A 13,246-nucleotide genomic window follows, 5' to 3' on the forward strand; every position below is an offset into this window, starting at 1 on the left:
GGTTTAGAATTGATGGTACTGTGCTTGAGTGGATTAAATCTTACTTGAAGGGTAGAACAATGAGAGTTTGTGTTGGGTCGGCGGTATCGGAGGCACAGCCGGTTAATGTGGTGTCCCCAGGTTCGGTCTTAGGACCGATACTGTTTAGTTTATATGTAGCACCCCTTGAGGATATTATTGTCAGGCATGGCTAAGATTCTATGTTTTATGCTGATGACTCTCAACTGTATATAACTTGCTCCCGCGACTTTGTTCCTATTACTCAAATTGAGGGTTGTATTAGTGATGTTCGTCAGTGGGATGGGTGACAAGATGTTAGCACTTAATGAAGGTAAAACTGAAGTAATTCATTTTTCGTCAAGGTTTGCTGATGGGCGCCGGTCACGTGAGTGTAATTTGCAGGTGGGAGAAGTCAGCGTTCACTCGTCACCTGTAGTCCGTAACCTTGGTGTTATGCTTGATGCATCAGCATGTATGTCATTTCATGTAACCAGTCTTTGCAAATGAGCATCATTTGCATTGTGGAAAATTGGTAAAATTCGTAATTTTCTTGATCAGAGTTCAACTGAAAAATTGGTACATGCTTTCAATCACATCTAGACTTGACTATTGTAACAGTTTATTGTATGGTCTCCCTAGTCATCAAATGAAAAAACTTCAACTATTCAGAACTCTGCGGCACGGCTTGTCACTAGAACCAAAAAGACAGAACACATTACGCCAATACTGTCTAGTTTGCACTGGCTTCCTGTATATAAGAGGACAGAATTCAAAATTCTATGTTTGACATATGTTTGTGAGGCGCCTTGAGATGTTCCATTCATGGAAGGCGATTTTAAAGAAATAAATATTATTATTATTATTATTACAATACGCCATTTCAAAGATTAGTAAATTATTTTGCTAATGATACGTAACAAGTGAGGTTATATTCAAAAACAAGCTCAGCAGATGACTTATATGAAGACAAGTTTAACAAAAATGCATGAAAATCTGCAACACTGTAATTTTGCGGTACCCTTCAAAATATGACTGTTACAGCTGTAGAGTCCCAATATTTTTTCTGTTAAAAGTCTATTTCATATTTCTGACATGTTTCTGTACCAAATGAAACAGATTCAATATCAAAAACGGCCAGATTGTTTGTGCCTAGATAAAAAAATTGTAGAATTTGGTTTTAGCTATGACTGCAATTTTCAATGTAAACTTTGGGGTATGGGGTAAGTTTTGGTCATATATTATGAAAACTATACTAGATATTGCATGTAACAATATGTCATTTTAAAGATTAGTAAATTATCTTTATAATGATACCTAACAAATGAGATTATATTCAAAAACAAGCTCAGCAAATGTCTTATATAAAGACAACTTTAACAAAAATGCATGCAAATCTGCTACACTGTGATTTTGCGGTACCCTTCAAAATATGACTGTTACAGCTGTACAGTCCCAATATTTTTTCTGTCAAAATTCTATTTCATATTTTTGACATGTTCCTGTATCAAATAAAACAGATTTCAAACAAAGCATTGCATTTTTTATTATGCCAAGCTAAACCAGATATAAAGTGAATATGCTCACGTGTTTTCCAACAGGTTCATTAATAGTAGTACCTTTCACAGAACAATAAGATATATGTTATCACTACATGTAGCAGGTTTTTTCAACTTCGCACAGTATTCTTAGAGTTTAATCACTAATTACAAAACTTTATTTAATATGCAAATGAGCTGTTAATTAACTTGACACTGCTCAATGCTTCATGGGACAACTAGATATCCATCACATCAACATTTTTAGCACGTTTTATTTAATGTAGTGTATAGAATTCCAAGAAATAGAGTCAGTCCAACTGCAACTATTGAAGTCATCAGGAAGAAGCGGGAGTACAGCAAAGTCTTGACACAGTGTGGAGAAATGAAAGGCGTACTCGACCAATTTCTTCAATCTTCAAACGATCTTTATTAATAAAACCGACGTTTCGGCAATACACAGATTGCCTTCCTCAGGGTAAAAACTAATAGATAAAAGCGGATAAAATAGAACGTGTCAAAGGAAGGTGGAACGACTACAGGAAAGTAAAATCATGATGACAAATCCTCACAAAGACTAAAAAGGCGATAAAAATACAGTACTCAGAATAAAAACACTGGAATGATGTAAAATACAGGAATAAAAATGAGAATGTGAAAATCAACATAGGTAAAATGGAGAAGGGACTCTACTAACCTAGATCGTGTGAGGTCTGGATGGAAAATGAAATGTCATTGTCAAGGGAACCCTTATGTACATGTTGAAGAGACGGAGCAACAAGACCCCCTAACTGGAGAACAGAGAGCAGGGGGGGGGGCTTACAGAAAAGTGGAAGAGAAATTACCCTTCTTTACGGTTGATACCAATGGGTGACAGCGTTTCAAGTGTAGTAATGTATGAAAGTTCAGTTTTTCTTCTGAGTTGGGTACTAATAGAATGCATTTTACAAATGCCACTTACTTGAAAATGAGAAAGATTGTGACCGGGTTTGTTGAAGTGTTCGGAGACCGGAGTGGATTTTCTATTGCGAATAGTGTAGACATGCTCATATATACGTCTCTTAAACTCTCTTTTCGTTTCACCAACATATTGTTGAAGGCATTTTCGGCAGGTGATGACATATATTAGGTTGCGTGTATTACAGGTGATGTTACCGATAATATTGTGAACTTTGCCATTATTTGTGCTGGTAATTGTGTTGGTTTCAGCGACAAATTTACATTGGTTGCATTCACCACAGCTTTTTGTTGAACCAGGATTAACGGAGTTTGAGGGCCTTTTGAGTCTAGCCCGTACGAGAGATTTCCTGATATTAGGTGGTTGTTTATAGGCAGTGAATGGAACATCGGTAATGGCTTTGGCGATTTCTTTATCGTGTGCAATTATTCACAATGACATTTTACCTATGTTGATTTTCATATTCTCATTTTTATTCCTGTATTTTACATCATTCCAGTGTTTTTATTCTGAGTACTGTATTTTTATCGCCTTTTTTAGTCTTTGTGAGGATTTGTCATCATGATTTTACTTTCCTGTAGTCGTTCCACCTTCCTTTGACACGTTCTATTTTATCCGCTTTTATCTATTAGTTTTTACCCTGAGGAAGGCAATCTGTGTATTGCCGAAACGTCGGTTTTATTAATAAGATCGTTTGAAGATTGAAGAAATTGGTCGAGTACGCCTTTCATTTCTCCATAATGTAGTGCTGTAATTTTAGAGTAATGTCACTAATTACAAAGTTCATTAAATATGCCAATAAACCCCAAATTAACTTGACACTAATAATGCTTTACACTACTGTTAGATATCAGTCATATCAGTATCTGCAGCAGATTTCATTACATTTGGTGAAGTTATATCGGAGTTATATGACTAATTACAAAACTTCAATGATTCATACAATGATTCATAGCACAATCAAATATTTATCAAATCAATTTTTTAGCACGTTTCACAAAATTTGGTTGCCGTAATTTCAGAGTTATATACCTAATTACAAAGTTTACTTAATATGCAAATGAACCCTTAATTAACTTTACACTACTAAATGCTTTACAACACAGTTAGATATCTGTCAGATCAGTATATGCAGCAGTTTTCATGACGTTTGATGCAGTTATTTCGGAGTCATATGACTAATTATAAAACTTCATGAAATATGCAAATGAGCTAATTATTAACTTGACACTGCTCAATGCTTCTCATTACAATTGGATATTTATCAGATCAACATCTGTAGCAAGTTTCATCAAATTTAACGCTGTAATTTTGGAGTAATATCACTAATTACAAAGTTCATTAAATATGCAAATGAACCCTTAATTAATTTCACACTACTAAATGCTTTACACTAAAGTTAGATATCAGTCAGATCAGTATCTGCAGCAGATTTCATCACATTTGGTGAAGTTATATCGGAGTTATATGACTAATTACAAAACTTCATAAAATATGCAAATGAGCTATTTTTTAACTTGACACTGCCTAATGCTTGTAAGTATAATTAGATATATATCAGATCAATATTTGTTGCAAGTATCATCAAGTTTCGTGCAGGAATTTCAGAGTTATCTCACTAATAACAAAAGTTCATTAAATATGCGAATAAGAAGATCATTGACATGACACTCACAGTATCATCATAATGTTCTGAGACTGTCATCTGTGAAACGTTTCATGAAATTTGGTGCAGTATTTCTTGATATATGTCTACACTGTCATTACCGTCTCCATAGGGAAACCATAGTACGGAAAAAAAACAATATTGCATAACTTCATTAATATGCAAGCCACACTAACCAAAATCTAATCAGTTCTTGCAAGTAGCATATGGTACCTGTGTACCAAATCTGACTTGAATCCGTTCTGGCGTTTTTGAGTTATCGTGTAAACAGACAGACAGACAGACACACACACACACACACACACACTAACACACACACACACACACACACACACACACACACGAACAGACAGACAGACATCGCTATGACATTAGCCCACGTGTTTACACACGTGAGCTAAAAATTGTAGAATTTGAGATTTACAGTAATTTTAAATGTTAGATTTTAGGGTATAGGGTAAGTTTTGGTCATATTTCACAAAAACTGTAGAAGATATTGCATACTACAATATGTCATCATAAAGAAGAATAAATTTCCTTTCTTATGGTACCAAATAAGTGAGGTTATGTTTAAAAAGAGGCTTAGCACATGACTTACAAGAAGACAGATTTGACGACAATACATTTGGTTTGGAAAATGGTGATTTTGCGGTAACCTTCAAAACATAATCATAACAGCTATTGCTATATCTGCTAAAATTCCATTTCGTATTCTAGGGATCCCAAGGCTTTTGAAAATACAGGTTTGTTATCCTGTGGGGGAGGGGGCACGTAGACCCCCTCTAGCCCACGGATTAAAACTTTGTAATTTTGTTTATAACTCTGAAATTACGGTTCCAAATTTGTTGAAACCTGCTACAGATATTGAACTGATAAATATTTAATTGTGGTATGAAACATTGAACAGTGTCAAGTTAATCAAGAGCTCCTTTGCATATTTAATGAACTTTCTAATTAGTGATATTACTCTAAATTACAACATTACATTTAATGAAACGTACTACAAATGTTTATCTGATGGATATCTAATTGTCCATGAAGCACTGAGCCGTTTCAAGCTAATTAACAGCCATATTAAATAAAGTTTTGTAATTAGTGATTAAACTCTGAGAGTACTGTGCGAAGTTGATAAAACCTGCTACATATAGTGATATAACAGATATCTGATTGTTCTGTAAAGCGTACTACTATTAATGAACAAGTTGAAAACATGTGAGCACATTCAGTTCACACATGGTTTCTTATTGATTAGTGTACCTTATAACTTAATCCACACTGGTTGAACCTACACACTGAACTACACACTGCCTATCAGAGCTGTCATCGTATAATACATTCAGTACAACAGGTTTGACTGCACTGATTACTCCATCTACAACTTGCGAGTTGTGAGGGATGCTAAAGGTTAGAGAGTTTTGCTGTCCTTCCAATTGAACCCAAAAGAGGTTGGATTATTCAGGCACGTATGCAGCAGCTGAGTCAGTGTCTTTCAGCTCCATCAGGGTTACCATTGGACATTCATGCTGCTGCACTGTTACCTGATTTAGCCAAAACTGTTTTTAAGATGCTTGTATCGTAATAGGTAATCTCTATTATTGGTCCACCTAGTCTTTGAACCATGGACTGAACTTCACAGCTTTAAGATGATTTAGCTCTGGATTCAAAGATATTCTTAGATCAAAATCACCTGTACTTTAGGGTCAGATAGTGGGTTAATGGATAAATTTTACATGTGTCAAAATATTTTCCGCGCATGTGAAATTATGACCCTCTTGCAGTATACGTATGTAGAGAGCACTGACGTAGGAACATTGCAAACATATAGACTAAGTACCACAGATAGGGTTATGTATGTACAGAGACTAGGTAGGTATGGGAAGCTCGATAGGTTTATGAGCAGAGTTACGGAGCTTACAACACGTTCAAACCAGTTTGAACCCGTATAAACCAGTTAGGTATTACAGAAAGAAGCCCTACACTCTACTGACTAATTAGCTAAGGTGTCCTATTTTTCATCAAATTAACATAGTGGAAATTGTATTACAGTCACCAAAACATCACAGATACCAGTTTGCATACCAACTGTTTTGGTCGTCATAGAAGGTGGCTATGATACTATGCAAACTGTGTCTCGATCTCTTCGGGCCGAGGACGCCATTCCTGTTTTATCGTTCGGGGCAGTGGCGGAGCTGCTGATATTATTGCCGAGGCCTTGAAAAGCTCTATTTTTATCGACAATACCAAGTAAGTACTCATAACAACAACAGACTAATGGCTTTACCCTTCTTATCAGCTTTTATGTCATACATCATCTAATCTACTGTATCTTTCCTGTGTTAATTTAAGGAGCTTGCCACAACTGCAATTATATTACAAATTGAAAAGTACCGGTAAGGTCATATATCACATGCAATTAGAAGTAACAAGTTTTAGCCTAAACAAAATCAAACGTCACACAGTTCGTTGTTACTCACTCAATATAGAGGTGCTACCTCTAAAAACACGTTATCTTTCTGCAAAGTGCTACATTACAAGTTAAACCACAGAATGAACGTTTGTTCAGCCCCTCATACGTGGTAACGTGACAGTCACAATGTCATTAAACCTAAAATATATGTTTTGCAAGCATTTGTGCCTTGTGTAAATTAATGTCTTGAAAGTAAGTGGGGCATAAGAATATGAAGTATTCAATACATTTTTATTATCATGGAATGTTATGATCAGCTCTAAAGATCTTGTTTTCTCAACAGGTCCAAATTGAGGTATGGACGCGTGCGGAAAATGCTAAATAGCACAGTGGGTGTACGTGAAAGAGAAGCAATGGTGGAGCCGTGTCTAAAAATTTTGGAGCAGATCATTTCTTTTCGGAATACAGACCTGGTAGGCAATATCGCTATTGTAACAAACAAGAGCTGACGCTGGTTATCTTACTGGCTATCAAATGCTGACAGTCAATAGATAAATTTAAAAAAAAAAATATTGGCACCAATGGCTCTCGCTGTTCATTTAAGACGGATGATAAAATACATTTGAAAGTTTTTTAGCAAATAAGCAGTAAATGAGATAACGTTAATCATTTGATAAGCAAAACAAATTTCGCCTGCTTGTTTGATTAACTAACTTTCAGACAACATTATGCACGAGGGATCTTGGATCTTTTGCTCACTTTATACGGTTTCAATTACCGTCATTATTTGATCCTGGTAAGTTACTTTTAAACGTCCAGTGACCAATTATCGTAATAAGAATAACACTCATGAAATGCAAGTTTTGAAGATTTGAATAATTACGTTACGAACTGTCATTAAAAACAGTGCAAATAGTTTTGCGAGTTCACTTGTGGCAGGAAGTAGCTGTGATGAAGTGTGTATGGATAAGGCAAAGCATAAACAGTATAAATACTAGTTGGTACTAAACACCTATTACCTGGTCATGAGGGCTATAGCGCCCGTACATTACCCTGAGGGGCCGTGTTACCAGAAACACATCGCTATACCCCGAGGCCGTAGCTGAGGGGTATAGCGATGTGTTTCTGGTAACACATGGCCACGAGGGGTAATAGACGGGCGCTATAGCCCGAATAAAGACCAGGCTATAGGTGTTTTATAACACACCTCATGCTCATGTTGTATTGTTATATAGTTTTTAATGTATTTTGATATTTGGCACCGCAACAATCCATTGTGAAAAGTTTATTGGGCGATATTTCCACAGCGGTTTCAGTTGTACGTGGTACCACTTTCTTTCAAAAAATATTCTACCATAAGCATACCTAGCGATATCCTTAGTTGCACTTTAATCTTTTCCGTCGATGAGCTGTCCAAGTTCCTACGCTGTTGGAAAGTTAGAAAATGTTGGAAAATCTGTTTTAGAGAATGTGTCGTCACCTATCCCGGACGCACACCACGTTCTAGTCAACGGTCACTGTTGCAAAGATGCAGACGACACCAAGGTCACGTGACCGGGCACTTTTCCAAATTTGCTTAGAACTACTTCCCTAGGGAAATAGCTTTTCATGAACATACCCTCTGACGTCACTTTTGTCGATCCGGTGGGGGCTAGACGTATCCATTTTGTCGTCACGTGACGTATTCTGGCGAATCGCGACACAGAATGAGCATGTGGCGTGGTATAAAAGTACATATCCTATGTCGTTATATCGATTTGCTTTGCTATAAGATCCTAAGAGGCATGCTAGCAGGGCATTATTTTATAATTTTCTCATGTCTAGATCCGTAATTAAGGTATGCCTGGACTTAATTTTTTCCACGTTAGAACAAGGAGAAAACCCCACGCCCTACAAATGCATATTGATTTGTTTTGTGACATGCTCCAATAATATAACCATGTTGCTATTTCGTTTAATTATTACATATCGTCAAAAGATGCTTGAGCTGATGTTTTCAGAGTAAATCCTGTCACATTTACTGCAGTGACACAATAACATACGGAAACTGTGTCATTGAAAACGACTTGTTAAATGTGACCTTGTTGACTTCCATCGAGTAGATTGATGGACAGAGGTGACGAATATGTTGAATGGTATGAACAATTGTATGCTTTTATATCACTGTGCAACCTCACAGATAACGATAATCAGAAGTGTGTGTTACTATACATTCATGAAAATTCCATGTTTAACAGATGTTTCCTATATTATCTTTTTGTGTGCGATGACTATGGCCATTTAATAAAATTAAACAATATTCAGCTATCGAAAGTTTTATATGTCAAAAGTTGCCGTTAAATTCACCAAAGTCCGAAAGCATTATTGTGAATGTTCCAAAACATTTCACTTGACAAGGAGGTTTGCCTTCATTGATTAAAATTTCGTTTTGAGTATCCGGTCAAGCACTGCAGTGGTTCCGACACTTTTTGAACGAATCGTATTTAACCTGCTTCTGTCGATTCAGCCACTTCAGAAATTGTTTTGCAGTTTGGCTTCCTCTTTGACCAAGAGTTTTATAGTGCCTCTTGATTAAATTACTGCCTTCCATAGTTTAGATTATATGGTATACACGATTTTCAGCTTATAATGTCTGTAAAACTTCAGAGGATATTAGGTAAGTCTTGAAAAGTGTGAGTAGATGATATCCTCCGATGGATGTTGTTGAATATACTGATTCTAAATGACTGTAAGATCTAGGTGTTTCAATTGTCTTCACGCTCTCAAAAAAATGGAACAAAGTTGAAATCTGTCAGATTTTGCATGCCTGATGTCATTTCATTCACATCAGTGAAAACTTAGACTGCAGATCACTTCTGGTTGTTATCTGGTAAATCCAGCAAACGGTATTTGTAAATCTGCCTTGTGTACACTAGTTCACCGTAAGTTTGTAATATATAGACTGGATTCTTATTACAGTGCCCTTTATTTAATTCCAATTACCGACTCAAAGAAATCTACATGTTGAATATGCTTGTTAAAGGTTAACTACTCGATTTAGGCAATCTGAGCACATAGTACCTGTCCTTTTCAAAATTCATCTCTTTCTGTGAACGGAGGGATTAAGATTAAAGTAACTCTCATCGTTTCAAAAATAATAGTACTACTGGTCCAGATTACCGAACACGGCTGATAAATAAAAAGGTTCCACTGCGTACTATTCGTTTGTATAACCAAATGCTTGTTTCGGGCATTTTCAGATCAGTAGCTGCAATAATGTTGCTGAATGAATTGCCTTGTAACACATGCTGTCATAGACTACTCATTGTGTCTTTGAAACACAATCTTAAAACGCATTCTTCAAGAGAGGAAGAATAGCTATTTCTGATTATCGATTTACATTTTTAAACGCAGCACCGAAAAGAAATTTAGAGTCCTTTTAAGAGCGCAGGGGTATATGTCATCTACCTGCACATGTTACATCTCAGCATTATATATTTATATTGAATAACACTTCATCATTGTACGTTTGCCATCGTGTTGAAGACATCTTGTTACTAGAATGAAGATATGAATTTTGGATTGAAGAAACAAGGATACATCTGAAGAACAGTGAGATTTAGCCACTATGATGTTATCGGGATAATGGATTTGCAGAAGACATTGGATTCAGTGTACATTCTGGAAAAATGGACATTGATGGATTGCGTCTACGCCAATATTGTATGTTGGAAAAATAATTTTTGAAAGCAGTGATGGTACATTGAGCTCGACCAGCGATTTCTTTTGATAAAATGTTCAACGAGTTGACTACATCCAAGGATTAAATTTTAACGAGTTAATTTAAATTTTCAACGAGTTGACCACAACCAAAACTGCAAGAGTTTACAGTAATGGCTGATTTTGTTGAAGGCAATAGCTGTTGAGTGAATCAGCCGTTTGCCAACCAATATGGAAGGATAAGCCAAGTTATTTATGACATCATAATCATTGTTGTTGTTGAAGGCTAACGGAAGAAAATAAACGCGAAACAGTTCTCCATAAAAATATTCTACAATTACCGTAGTAGAGATCCACTCTTGCTGCAACACTACTATTTTTGTATTCCAAATGAAAAACGTTTCATGCATCTATTGCTTGATCTTAGTCGGTGTTAAAATCAAATATAAACGATATATTGTATTAATCCCTCTTGACCCACTGAAGCTAATTTTGAATGTAAAACTGCCATCCATAGTCTCCTTGGCATCCAAATATATTTTATTTAAGTCACCTGGTGTCATATATATTCTATGGAATATATGATACCATCGTTTCGTTATATTAACTTGCTTATCATTATAACTTACTTACAGCAGCAAGTTTTTTCCCTCCTCTATGAGGAGCCCATATACTCGGTCCTCTCGCTAAATCAATATAGTCATGAAATTTCGAGCCCAAACGGACACCCCCCTGGACTCACCATACAAAGAAAACTAATGGGTTTTAAGTCCACATCCTCGTCCTGCGGAAGAAGAACGCCCTAGTCCACATATCCTGCAATCAGCTCCCGGATTGAAGCAGACACCAGCGCGCAAGCCCTATTGGTATGGCAGTGCTGCTATAGAGACTAGCCCATGGGGACTTTGTCGCCAAGGCGGATGTCTCCGAAATTTCGATAGACGAGCTCCAGGTGGCCCTTTCAGCCTTTGAGCGGCACGTCCTGGCCAACGGCTATGGCCTCAACTTGATAGACTATATGCAAAATTTCTCTAGGACCCTCAACAGGCCCATGCTCATGGTCTGTATGCTCGAGAACAAGGACTTCCATGAAAAAGGCGACCTAGGAAATAAAGGCGTGGAGGAGTGGTTGCTTCCGGCGATGGTGCAGGGGCCGAATTCGACAACTTAATATTTGGGTCTAAACAGGGGCTTCGGCAGTATTTAAACGTTCCCCTGGCATTTATATCACTTTTTTCTGCTCCCGTGGATGAATGAGGAGCACGCCAGCATGCCACAGTAGTTAGAATCATATTTCATCCCTATCACACTGTTCCCCCCCCCCAAACAAAAAAATAATAAAATCCATGCAAAACCTCATGTACGCGCCAAAGGAGTGATCAGAGTGTTCCATATAGCTGTCACTTTCTGGACGACGTTGGACTGTGCAAGTCTCATAATTTTCAAACAAAGCACATACTTCCCCCTACGAAATTAGTCAATAGAAATTCCATTGAAGTTTATAGAATTCTATAGATTTCTATAGAAGTCTATAGACAAAAAGGATTCTTTGAAAGTGCAAGGATCAAGTGAGAAATTATAAGTCAATTAAGATAATATTGATACAGACTGACATCTGGGAGAGGGTCGCTGTTTTTATGCATGGAAATTTGGAAGGGTCACTCTCTTTCTTGCAAACACTTTTAATTGAAGGGCCAAATTTTTCACCCCTGGATCATAGGGTGCAAAGGGTTAATGAATCAAGTCTGAAGAATTTTTTGGGGGGAGGGGGTCACATTTTACAATTGGGAGTCAAATTGTAAAAAATTAACTTTGAGGGGTCGCATTTTACATTTCATTTGTCATTGAAGTTCCACCGATCCCCCTCCCGTGAAAACGAACGCTCCCTTATACACATGCATTTTAGCACAACAGTGAATGGCTCTATTGTGATGGGTTAAAAGGTGCAAAGTAGGGAGGGTCACTCTTAGGGGCTGTAGGAAGGGTAGGCTGTAGAGAGGGTCACTCTTAGGGGCTCGACTCTGTAGGGGCCAGGACTGTCGAAATTTAGAGATAAACCAAATGAATATCGCTTGTCAACTTTTTTTTATGTGATGATAAAAAGGTAGGAATGTAACTAGGAAAGACTCAGCGGGTTACGGTGGGAAAAAACACTCACACGCTCCAGGAAATAGTTTGAAATATAAATATATTGCCAAATGAGCACATGTAAATATATTGCCAAATGAGTTCCTAGCTGACACCCTGTGTGTTTTGATAACAGATGGCAAGATGATCTGCAACACATAGCAATGCTATTAGCTGATCACTTTGCCATATGTATGTGGGGGAAAGGAGAAACAAAACCGCGGGGAAATAATACAGCTTTATGATTGGAGTCCTATCAGTAACTGGCAACGAATCAACATACTTCTTTAAGGGAAAAAGTCATAACATTTCATATAAAATCATATAAAAAAAGTAATTGGAAAATCGTTTGGTTCACAACTGTTGAGTTTACAAAAAAATAACCATACTTCCCGACAAACCAAACATATTATGTAGCATACGTATAGTAAAACAAATATTTCCTTGATACTTATCAGTAACGGATTTTCAATTAGTAGCTTACAGATGCAACTCTAACTGGTGGTAAAATAAAGTACAGTGGTTTGCTTTGAAGCATTGACATTACGCGAAGTAGACATATTGTCTAAATTGAGGTGTTGCAAACACTGTCAGGTGTAATTATCACAGCATTGACATTACGCGAAGTAGACATATTGTCTAAATTGAGGTGTTGCAAACACTGTCAGGTGTAACTATCAGCTGAGCCGTAATTCCAGTCATTCACAGAGAAATCAACTCTGCCAAATTGAAACATAGTCTTGCAGCAGGTCAGATGTAGTCAAAACAACTACACCTGAAAGCAAGTGATGAGACTTGGACAGTGCTTGGACATATGTGGTGGTGTTGTTTAGACTACGTCTGACCGTCTGCTA

This window comes from Ptychodera flava, chromosome 15, assembly GCF_041260155.1.
Source record: "Ptychodera flava strain L36383 chromosome 15, AS_Pfla_20210202, whole genome shotgun sequence".
Taxonomy (NCBI): domain Eukaryota; kingdom Metazoa; phylum Hemichordata; class Enteropneusta; family Ptychoderidae; genus Ptychodera; species Ptychodera flava.